Raw genomic sequence first — 12,979 nt, forward strand, 5'->3', positions numbered from 1 at the left:
CAGGCCAGGAGAAAAGGATTCTTAATTTTTTGTGTCAACAAATGTGATGCACGTATCTACATAGAACCATGTATGCCTGTAACCACACAGGCACATACAAGACCACCCCTATGACAGTCATCAGGAATTGCTCAGCCCCTTCACAATGACCCAAAGCACAATCTGAGAATACTTCTGCTTAAGCAGCCATTACCATCTATCAATATTGCATGAGCGTCGAAACCTGTTTTCCATCCTTCACTTAGCCTGCTCTTCAGATAAGGCACTCTGAAGAAGTACCAAAGAGGTTGCAAAGATCAAACAGCTAGTCAGAGACAGTCTAGGTTAGAAAAAAAACAGACACTGTGCCTTCTAGTCCATACCACAGTGCCTATCTGGAATGTTTATCTCACACACACACACCCTAACTGTTACCATTTCTTTGATTCTTTGTGACCTGATTATTTAACTTTTTATCATCTCATTTTGGTTGCCACATATGCTCCTTCCCTTTGCTTTTAGAAAATTCAGCAACCCTGGCATTAAACAGAAAAGAAATAGTCATTTCATATCCATGAAGCTAATGAATGCCAACAGTTGACCTGGCCTATCCCCTTTAAGTCATGCTAACATTAGCTGTCATTCAGAAGTTCACTACATAGCTTGACCTTTGCTTCTGCTCACAAGTATTCACCCTATTATAAAAAGCGTTTTTCCTTTAATGTCATGATGGCAGAATATTGCAGAGCCTTTCCAAACAGGCAGACTTGTGACAAACACTAAACAGTTTTGTCACTAAGACTCAAGAACTTTGTAAGATAACCAAAATTTTAAAAAGAATTACCAGGTCAAGTGACTGAGAAAAACTGGTAATCCTATGCTTGTCACCAGCCACGAAAACCATATATAATCATGTTTTATGAACCTGACACCAAAGGATCATATCCATCACATTTAGGTCATTAGCTTTATAGTAAAATGAAACTAAGACTGCTCACCAGAGAAGGGTTGTCATATATCAGTACATTTTCAAATTGGACAATTTTCTTATATTACTTTAAAAAATACCATAAAACATTTTAGCCACTTCACAATAGGTAGGCCTAACTTTAAAAAGTAAGTATTATGTCTTTTAAAAAAAATCAGCCTTTTTGGGTTGAAATAATCCCACCAGTTCATACCACTATGACCTCAGCTAGGGTGATTAATATTTTTGTTATTCTTCAGATTCTTCATTTGAACACTGTAGTTCTCTACTTCACAAGAAGAAATTACCCAATGTGTAATGTTCTAAGCAAACAGAAAGGTCACATAAATTAGTCAGCATTAGAGGACTACAGAGCCCTTTCTTTAAGCAACACACTATGACATCTGAACGCCATCCACCATTTTAAGTTTTATTTTATGTCAGGAATTGTGCTGATCCTTACCCACACTGTTTAATTTAATCCTCGCTCCAACCCTATGCAATGTAGGTTACCATCCTCCAAGTTTACAAATGAAGAAACTAAGTCTTCAAGAAATTTCATCCCTTCTCCAACTTCCCACAACACAGTTGGGATTCAAACTCAAGCCTTTCTGACTCATATGCTTTCTATCCTACACTACCTAAGCTGCTCCCTATTACACTATAAATATTTAGAATATATGCAACATTTGTGGTAAGGCAATCAGAACCATAACTAATTATTCCTCAAATACAGATAGCTTGGCTAAACAAGATGCTCACATTCAAACCGTCATCATCAAAGGCTAATCAAGTCCAGGTCATGAGGTGTTCATATATGTCATCTAAGAAAACAAGGGAACCCTTAAGAAACTTTGGTTTTGCCACACTGTGGTATTTACCATGCCTTGTTATAAAATTAAACATACAAAATTTGAAAATGTTTAAACAATGGGTGCATAAAATGTGTCAAAAAAAAAGATAAAACTTCAAAGATTAATTGGTGAAAAGATTGGCATGCATGATGGGCAGCCATTTGAAAAAAATTTTTTTCTGGCCTATGTCAGCAAAATATTATTTTACTAACATATTTTTGAAGTTTTGAAGGCTGTTTTACCTTTCATAAGCTGTTTTAATATAATTACCTCCATTATGTTTTTTAGTATCCTGGAAATTGTTGGTCTGCTAAACTAATGAGAGATTTTCTCACATAGAAAAGAAGCAGTTCCTTTCACTGGCATCACAGTTTCCAAAATAATTCATATATCTCTAAGTATGATACTTTCTTTCCTTATGATAAAAGAAACTAATGGGAATTTGGCTTGTTATTAGATACCATGCTAGGCATTTTCACTATGTTATCTCAAAATACTTCAGTATTAATACTATTATCGTATATATTTCATGACGTGTTTAAAGTAAAGGATGCCAAGAGCTAGGTAGAGGTGTGAATGGTGAGTTTCTGCTACTGGGTTTAAGGTTTCTTTTTGGGTAACAAATTTTAGAATCAAACAATGGTGATGTCTGCACAACTTTATGAGTATACAAAAATACACTGTACACATCAAATGCTAAATTTTATGGTAAGTGAAGTATATCTCAAGTTTTAAAATTACATGGTCATGGTAAATGTTAATATTTACATAACCTAGGTGAAGGGTATATTGGCATTTATTATACTATTTTCCCAACTTTTCTGTAAGCTTAAAATTATTTCAAAATAAAGGTATTTTTTTTTTCAAAATAAAGGTATTTTTAATGGCACAATAATGTGAATATAATTAACGCTGCTGAGCTGAACACTTAAAAGTGGTCAAGAGGGTAATGTTACATAATGCTTTTTCTTACAACTTATAAATAAATAGGTAAAGGAAATTTGCATAAGATTCAATCTTAGTTAAGTAGTAATATCAGTATTCAAAATGCATATCTTTAGTGCTAGAAGTCCTAGCCAGAGAAATCAGACAAGAGAAAGAAATAAAAGGCATTCATATTGAGAAAGAAGTAAAGGTTTCACTTTTTGCAGATAATATGATCCTGTACATCAAAAACCCCAAAGAATCCACAGAAAGGCTATTAGAAACAATAAACCAATACAGTAAGGTCGCAGGATACAAAATTAAACAGAAGTCTATTGCTTTCTTATATGCCAACAATGAACCTCAGAAAAAGAACTAAAAAAAATAATCCCTTTTACAGTTGCAACAACAAAAAAATAAAATACCTAGGAATAAACAGATCAAAAAATGTAAAGAACCTATATACTAAAAACTACAAAGCATTATTAAAGGAAATTGAAAAAGGCACAATGAAATAAAAAATATTTCTTGTTCATGGATAGGAAAAATAAATATAGTTAAAATGGCCATATTACCCAAAGCAATATACAAATTTAATGCAATTCCCATCAAAATTCCAATGTCATTTTTTAAAGAAATGGAACAAAAACTCATCAGCTTTATATGGAATCATAAAAAACTCTGAATAACCAAAGTAATCCTAGGGAAATAAAACAAAGCTGGAGGCATTATAATACCTGACTTCAAATTATACTACAGAGCCACGATAATCAAAACAGCATTGTACTGGCTGAAAAACAGACACACAAACCAATGAAACAAAATTGAGAGCCCAGAAATAAAACCATATATATATGGTCAAGTCATCTTTGATAAAGAAGCCCAAAACACACAATGGAGAAAAGAAAGCCTCTTCAATAAATGGTGCTGGGAAAATTGGAAAGTCACATGCAAAAAAAAAAAAAGAAAGAAACTTGACTACAGTTTGTCTCCTTGCACAAAAATTAATTCAAAATGGATCAAAGACCTAAATATAAGATCTGAAACAATAAATTACATATAGAAGAAAACATAGGTACTAAGTTCATGGACCTTGGCAGTAGAGAACATTTTATGAATTTGATCCCAAAGGCAAGGGAAGTGAAGGCAAAGATAAATGAATGGGACTACATCAGACTAAGAAGCTTTTGCACAGCAAAAGAAACTGACAACAAAACAGACAGACAGCCAACTAAATGGGAGATATTTTCAAACAACAGCTCAGATAAGGGCCTAATATCCAAAATATATTTATACAAAGAACGCACAAAACTCAGTAACAAACAACCAAGCAATCCAATAAAAAAATGGGAAGAGGACATGAACAAACACTTCTCCCAGGAAGAAATACAAATGGCTGATATATGAAAAAATGTTCATCTTCACTAGCTATTAGAAAAATGCAAATCAAAACTACAATGAGATACTGCCTCTCACCTGTTAGATTAGCTATTATCAATAAGACAGGTAATAAGTGCTGGAGAGGCTGTGGAGAAAATGGAACCCTCATTCACTGCTGGTGGGAATGTAAAGTAGTACAACCATTATGGAAGAAAGTATGGTGTTTCCTCAAAAAATTAAGAATAGAACTACCATATGACCCAGTAATCCCTCTACTGGGTATATATCCCCAAACCTCAAAAACATGGGTACATAAAGACACATGAAGCCCCATGTTCACTGTAGCATTGTTCACGGTGGTCAAGACATAGAAACAGCCAAAATGCCTTTCAATAGAGGACTGGATAAAGAAGATGTGATACATATATATTATGGAATACTACTCAGCCATAAGAAATGATGACATAGTATCATTTATGACAACATGGATGGACCTGAATAACAGTATACTGAGTGAAATAAGTAAATCAGAAAAAGCTAAGAACTCTTTGATTCCGTACATAGGTGGGACACAAAATTGAGACTCATGGACATAGATAAAAGTACAGTGTTTACCAGGGGGAGGGAAAAGGAAGAGAAGGGGGGGGGGCTTAAAGAGAAATAAAATATAGGGTGACAGAGGATGATTTCACTTTGGGTGTTGGGTATACAGCATAATCGATTGTCCAAATGATGTGGAGATGTTTTCTCTAAATCTATATACTCTGGTTGACCAATGTCACCCTATTAAATTTAACTGTCTAAATTAAAAAAAAAAAAATGCATGTCTTGGTCCTGGCCAGTTGACTCAGTGGTGGAGCATGGCCCAGCATATGGATGTCTAGGGTTCAATTCCTAGTCAGGGCACACAGAAAAAGCACCCATCTGCTTTTCCATCCTTCCCCTTCTTGCCTCTCCCTCCCCCCCCCTCCTCCCTTCCCACAGTCAAGGCTCCACTGGATTGAAGTTGGCTAGGGGAGGAGGGGTAAGAATGGCACCATGGCTTCGCCTCAGGTGCTAAAATGGCTCTGGTTGCAATGGGAGCAATGGATCCTGATGGGCAGAGCACCGCCTCTAGTGGGCTTGTCCGGTGGATCCTGGTGGGGGTGCATGCGGGAGTCTCTCTCTCTGCCTCCCGGCTTCTCACTTAAGAAAAATACAAAAAAAAAAAGTATGTCTTTTCATCTTAAAAGCCAATACTCTTTGTTACGAGACCAAAGAAGGTTGGTTTGTTACTCTATTTGCCATGTGTCTGTACTGAGACATTACTTACGGTCACCGTCTGTTAAGCTGTACACTAGTACACACACTTAAGCTGCTTTTTATAAATGAAACCTTACCACCAACTGAATGGGCTTTTTGTTGTTTGTTGTTGTTTGTTTGTTTTGTTTTAGCGAGAGACAGACAGACAAGACAGGGTCCTTGGTGTCCCAGGCTAACGCTCTATCCACTGCACTACCACCTGGTCAGGCTGAAAAGATTTTTAAGTCAACAGAAAACCTTTAGAGTAAATAAAACAGATTGTGATATAAACAGGTATTTTCACAGATTTATTGCTTTCTTGTGTCAGTACCAGTTCTGAAGTTTCAACTGAGAAGAGAAAGTCTCACATAAGGCCCTTTTTAAAGTAATATTCAGTAGGGAATCACTATTTGATGGATAGCATAGTACTCAAGCCTTTTCTTCTTCCACACACATTTATAGTCACATGGCAGCCTTAATGTAGCTCAGAAATGTTTAATAAAACCAATTTAGCCTGACCAGGCGATGGCGCAGTAGATAGAGTGTCAGACTGGGATGCAAAGGACCCAGGTTCGAGACCCCAAGGTCGCCAGCTTGAGCACAGGCTCATCTGGTTTGAGCAAAGCTCACCAGCTTAGACCCAAGGTCGCTGGCTAGAGCAAGGGGTTACTCGGCCTGCTGAAGGCCCACGGTCAAGGCACATATGAGAAAGCAATCAATGAACAACTTAGGTGTTGCAACGAAAAACTGATGATTGATGCTTCTCATCTCTCCATTCCTGTCTGTCTGTCCCTACCTATCCCTCTCTCTGATTCTCTCTCTCTGTAAAAATAAAAAAAATTAAAAAACCCAAAAAAATAACCAATTTAGTTGGCCTGATCAGGCAGTGGCACAGTGGACAGAGCGTCAGTCTGGAACACTGAGGACCTACCTTCAAAACACCAAGGTCACCAGCTTGAGCACGGGCTCACCAGCTTGAGCGCGAGGTTGCCAGCTTGATTGTGGGATCATAGACATGACTCCACTGGTCTCAGGCTTGAGCCCAAAGGTCACTGGCTTGTAGCCCGAGGTCACTGGATTGAGCACAAGGTCACTGGCTTGAGTAAGGAGTCACTCACTCAGCTGGAGCCCTCTTGCTCATCCCCCATCAAGGCACATACGAGAAAGCAATCAGTGAACAACTAAGGTGCCGCAACTATGAGTTGATTGCTTCTCATCTCTCTCCTTTCCTGTCTGTCTCTCAATCTCTCGCTAAAAAAAACAAACAAAAAATTATCAATTTCTCACAAAGTTAGTTTTTTAATTACAAAAAAATAAGAGTCAGCCTGACCAGGCGGTGGCGCAGTGGATAAAGCGTCGGACTGGGATGCAGAGGACCCAGGTTCGAGACTCCGAGGTCGCCAGCTTGAGCGTGGGCTCATCTGGTTTGAGCAAAAGCCCACCAGCTTGGACCCAAGGTCGCTGGCTCCAGCAAGGGTTTACTCGGTCTGCTGAAGCCCCATGGTTAAGGAACATATGAGAAAACAATCAATGAACAACTAAGGTGTTGCAACGTGCAATGAAAAACTAATGATTGATGCTTCTCATCTCTCTCCGTTCCTGTCTGTCCCTGTCTATCCCTCTCTGACTCACTCTCTGTCTCTGTAAAAAAATAAAAATAAAAATAAATAAAAATTAAAAAATGAGAGTCATGAGTTTCAACCCACTTATACTGTATTAATATGCCAAACATTGACACAGAATATGATGGGTATTTGCATAAATGGGTGTATCCAGATTGGACTTGTGGGCTCACAACTAAATATTTTTAATATGTTAAGTGTATACAATACCCATATACCTTTAGAAATAACATTTACAAAAACATTAAGGTGTGGAATTTTGGGTTCCTCTTAAGTTGAAATCAAGTAGATACTTTAAAAAAACAGAAATAGTCCTTTTTAAAAAGGACATAAGGTGGGATTCTTGGGGATGACAAAAGTCATTTTTACCAATATCTTTCTTTTTTTATATTATGTAATAGCTACCCAGAGATTCGCAGTAGAGGCACTGATATTTCAGGCAGAACAAGTCCTCATCATGGGTAAATTCTCCAGTCCAGACACTGAGGTATCCTTGGTCCACCACATAGCAGGAGGCACCCCAATCAACACATTTGTGACAAACAAAAACATCTCCCAAGATTTCCAAGCACCCTGTGGAGGTGGCAGCACGGCCAGGTTCAGAACTGCAAACAAGCCTTAACACCTTCCACCTCTTAGTATTTCACAGTCAACTGATGAGTGGGCAGGTTGTGTTCCTACCAGTCAGGCTGGAGGCCAACCTCCTCTTGCACTGCCAGAATGCCCCACATTTTGAAACAACTCTTTCTCTTACGCGGCCTATCAGATGCAAATTAAGATTTCCATCATCAGTAATTCTTAAAACTAAACATACCTGCATTAATTTGATTGACACCACAAAAATTCTAAGAGAAATGAACATTTAAAAAAACAGACATTTATTATTTAACATGTAATTTTACAGTCATAGCCGTCAAAAGTTAGATGGCTTAGGCCATCTAACTTTTTAATGTAACAGGTCTTGATATATTGATTAGAAAGAAACCACTAGGAATTCAGTTTTAAAAAAAAAATTATACCAAGAATCCAAATCCCACATTTCAGAACACAAAACATTCAATGTCTCTGCATATTTAAGTTAGTATATGACAGAAACAACACAGAATTTATTTTAAAATAAAATTAATTTAATATATAATGAAGATAGAACTAAGTTTGAAATGCAATACTGAAGGGTATTATTTTTAACTATAATAAAATAATGAAAGCATAGAAACTTCAAAGCAAGGAATGCTTCGATTTAACAAGAGAAAAGAAAATCCAGCATTTTCCGTGTTAAATTTTAAACAATTATCAATTACGGCATTACACAATCTTTTCACTATTTCTTTAAGCAAAAGATCTGCTTATTTATAAGAAAAGTCATTGTATTTCTTACTTTTAAAAATATTTAATTACAAAAATATATATTTAACTGCAACACATTCTTTAGTATATTTTTGCCCAAGTTCTGACTAGAACCTTCTAAGTCTACAGAACTAGATTACCTCAGAACACAGCAAATGCTAAATACCACAATCTATCAGCAGCATTAACTGCTCCCAGTCCTAATACTTTAATTGCGACAAGACTGCAGCTCAGAGACAGAAGACTGGTAAAGTCCTCTTTCAGCAGGCATGGACAAGGACCACATATTTTCATACATGCTGGTGCATATAAGAAACTGTTTGCTGCCCCAGTCACAATCATGTCCAAGACAGCATTTCTAAATTAGTCTGTGAGTATTCTACTCAATGCATTTCCACAGAATAAGCCTCAACTTAATTCAGACCAATCCATGAAGATTAAGTGACCAAAGCAACAGCAGGTTTGCCACAAGCTACAATCTTTTCACCAACTTTGGGTAAAAAGAAACCCTATAAATCTTTGCTATTACAACACTAGACCATCAATTTCTCATCCATAGATGAAGTAACTCAGTCCAAACTGCAAAGTGAGTCAGTATTCTTGTATAATTACTGGTAAAGACAGATGCGCTATTAAGAACCCCTGAAATTTTTCTTCCCTTGCAGTACACTATTTCTACAAAACACAAAGTGGGTGATATACTTAAAATAGCAATATCAGTTTACAGTGTCAAATTACTGGAGTAGAAAACTTGATTTCTGTAGCAGGTTCGCGAGATAAAAAAAAAAGTTAGATCGTATGCTGCGGTAGGTCTATTTTCCAATTACTAGAAGTAAGCATACAAGAGATATAATTAGTTATGACACTAGGACAGGCATACATGTTTCAACACACACGCTGCTCAGAACAAAGTTTTTGGCATAATATGACAGAGGACTTAAACCAAAGACTCAAAGAAAGGTTATGTAGTGTGTATGTCTTTTTTTTTTTTAATTTAAAACTTGCCACATCAAATTATTTCTTTTAAGTTATAAGCATATTTTGATTTGTTTAAACATCTCTTTAAAGATTTCTCAGAGGAGAGGGAAAGTACCCTGTAACTTTAATTGAGCCTACATTACAAGTTAAGGAAGTTGACATTCTAAAGTTTATTTGGTAAAAAGGAATCACCTTCCAAAGAAGGCTACATATTGACCAAACACATTTAGAAAAGTTTGATAGTTCTAGTCATGAGTTTTTTAATCAGAGATAACACTGAACTCTAAAACTAGAATATACAAGGTAGTATATTTTAACTTTGACCATTAAAAATTGTCCAAGATATACTGCCAGGATATCCTCAAACCATTATTTTTAAGCAAAGCCTTAAAAATTAAAACATGAAACTATCAAATAAATTGCTTCTAAATTATGAAATAATATAAACCTGAGAACCTGCAGAGCAACATGTATAGTAACGTATAAATAACTGATTCGGATAAAGTGAGATAAGCTCAAATGAGGGCAAATTCAGAAAACTGAAGAGACTGGTTACACAGACATAAAAAACTAAAACTGCATAAGATCCTATTTCTTTAATTTTAAAAAATGTTTATTTTATTGATTTCAGAGAGAGAGAGAAGGAGAGGGAATTAGAGAGAGACAAGAACATTAATCTGTTCCTGTACGTGCCCTGACTGGGGCTCGAACCAGCCACCGCTGAGCTTTAGAACAATGCTTTAACCAACAGAGCTATCCGACCAGGGCTAGATCCTATTGCTTCTTAATCTCAAAGGACTACAACAAGAAATATTCCAAAGCATCCCTTTTCTAAAGAAGGGTCTCAGTTTAGGCTTGAATTCAATGATTTTATTGAAACAAAACCTATAATGCAGTAGTTTATAAAAACACAACAAAACTCAATCTCATACTATGATCTACTGAGAAGTAACCCTTAATAATGAATGGTGTCTTTTCTTAGTCACTTATCAAATATAAATCCCATTTTCTGAGAAAATTAATCCAAAAAAACAGGTTTTAAATAGAAAGGTCCAAAATTTCAAGGTAAAGAGAAGACACCGAGAAATGGAGGTACATTTCAAGTTTGACAGCTTCCATCTTCCAAGACACAGGCTGCCCTCAATCTGCACATGATTCCATGGATGAAGTCGGGCACAGTGAAGAGGAGGTATTGTGAATGGGTGCTGGAAAACATAAAGCTTGTAATTAAGTGCACTCTCAAGTATAATAATCCACTCTGGAACAAGATAAAACATTGAGAACTCATTCAAAGTAAAGTAGCTAGACCTTATACTCCCACAGAGTTATAGCACGTGACAACGAATTATGACAAATCCCATCTCACGAGCCAAACGGTCCATGAACACAGTACATACGGTCCCTCCAAAGGCACTGTTAATGACACACTTAGGTTTTGGTCCAGCAAAGCCTTCCACCTTATAATAGAGCCTGCTAAGAGGCCTCCCTACCTTCACAGAACTATAAAAAATGCCTAGCCTGGACAGGCGGTGGCCCAGTGGAGGAAGCATAGGCCTTGGATGCTGAGGACCCAGGTTCGAAAACCCCAAGGTCGCTGGCTTAAGCACAGGCTCACCAGATCGAGTGCGGGGTCGATAGCTTGAACGCAAAGGTTGCTGGCTTGAACCCAAAAGTTGCTAGCTTGAAGCCCTGGCTTGAGCTCAAGGCCGCTGGCTTGAGCAAGGGGTTACTGGCGTGACTGGACCCCTCCCCCCTGCCCCATGAAGGCACATATGAGAAAGCAATCAATGAACTAAGGTGTTACAACTATGAGTTGATGCTTCTCATCTCTCTTCTTTCCTGTCTGTCGGTCCCTGTCTGTGTTTCTCTCTCGCCTTTGAAAAAAACAAACAAACAAAAAAAGAAGCCTTGTACGCTAGTTATATACAAGTATACTTTTGGATTTGGCTAAGAGAAAATACCTAGCCAAGTATAGCTAACACAAAAAAAGCTGACCCTAATGTTTATTAGTCTTAACTTTCTTTCAAGTCAGAAAGTTCTATAATTTCAGAGAATTTGCAGGGGTAAGGAGATAAACATCAAAAATTAACCTTCTGGAATTAAATTTATTTCACTCCTTTTTATTTCTTAAATTCTCATTTCTAAAAATAATCTACAAACTTTTCAAACAGGGTATGGATGTGACTTAAAACAGATTTTCAAAACTGCTTTTGATATTTTTAACAATGAAACCATGCTGAGATCTATAGATTCCATGCAAAATTAGCATTTTATGCTGTGGACAATGGGCTGGAAGGTGAATTAGAAGGAAGTTCAACAACACAAGAAGACATTAACCAAATCTATTCTTAATTGATAACCAGGAAGTAATTATAAAGAAACTGATTTTTCAGTGATACTTCAAACCACAATTTACAGGAACTCAAAAACAAATCTTAACACATACACACACACACACACACACAAACCAAAATCATATTCCCCTTTAGCAACTACTTTTCCTTTGAGTCCTGTGAAATATCAGTATGGGTAAAACTGCCTCAAAAACAGTTTATAGGCCCTGGTCGGTTGGCTCAGTGGTAGAGCGTCGGCCTGGCATGTGGAAGTCCCGGGTTCGATTCCCAGCCAGGACACACAGGAGAAGCGCCCATCTGCTTCTCCACCCCTCCCCCTCTCCTTCCTCTCTGTCTCTCTCTTCCCCTCCCGCAGCCGAGGCTCCTTGGCCCGGGCACTGGGGATGGCTCCATGGCCTCTGCCTCAGGCGCTAGAGTGGCTCTGTTCGCAACAGAGCGATGCCCCAGATGGGCAGAGCATCGCCCCCTGATGGGCGTGCCGGGTGGATCCCGGTTGGGCGCATGCGGGAGTCTGTCTGACTGCCTCCCTGTTTCCAGCTTAGGAAAAATACAAAAACAAAAAAACAAAAAACAGTTTATGTGCACAAATTTGTACTTCAATAGCTTTTTCATTTGTATTGTCCCTAGCAGTTATTTATGCCCAACATACATATTTGCTGAACTAAGAGAAAGTTATACAATACAGGTCATGTGACAACCCATCTAATCTCTAGCCAAAAGGCTTCATATGGCCCTAGCCAGTTAGTTGGCTCAGTGGTAGAGCGTCAGCCTGGAGTGCAGGAGTCCCAGGTTCGATTCCTGGTCAGGGCACACAGGAGAAGCGCCCATCTGCTTCTCCACCCCTCCCCCTCTCCTTCCTGTCTGTCTTTCTCTTCCCCTCCCGCAGCCAAGGCTCCATTGGAGCAAAGTTGGCCCGGGCGCTGAGGATGACTCTCTATGGCCTCTGCCTCGGGCACGCTAGAGTGGCTCTGGTTGCAACAGAGCAACGCCCCAGATGGGCAGAGCATCACCCCCTGGTGGGCGTGCCAGGTGGATCCCGGTTGGGCGCATGTGGGAGTCTGTCTGACCGCCTCCCCGTTTCCAACTCTAGAAAAATAAAAAAATAAAAAAAATAAAAAGCTTCATATAAATCTATTTGTATCATAGAGCACTGAAGCAGTCACACATCTTGATTAAAAATTTTCAGGATATCCTTTGCCTTCAGAGGCCTCCTTAGACCATGGCCTATAATAATTTCACTCAGATGCCACAAGATTTACCCTGAGGTAGAATTTATCAGGTACTTGCCACATG

General features: G+C 38.1%; 1 protein-coding gene across 7 annotated transcripts in view; it reads right to left on the reverse strand.

Moving 5' to 3' along the window:
* BNC2 (basonuclin zinc finger protein 2) overlaps positions 1 to 12,979 on the reverse strand; it is a 465,978-nt gene that overhangs the window by 435,447 nt on the left and 17,552 nt on the right. The window lies entirely within an intron of this gene.

This window comes from Saccopteryx leptura, chromosome 2 (genome assembly GCF_036850995.1).
Source record: "Saccopteryx leptura isolate mSacLep1 chromosome 2, mSacLep1_pri_phased_curated, whole genome shotgun sequence".
In the NCBI taxonomy this organism is placed as follows: Eukaryota; Metazoa; Chordata; class Mammalia; order Chiroptera; family Emballonuridae; genus Saccopteryx; species Saccopteryx leptura.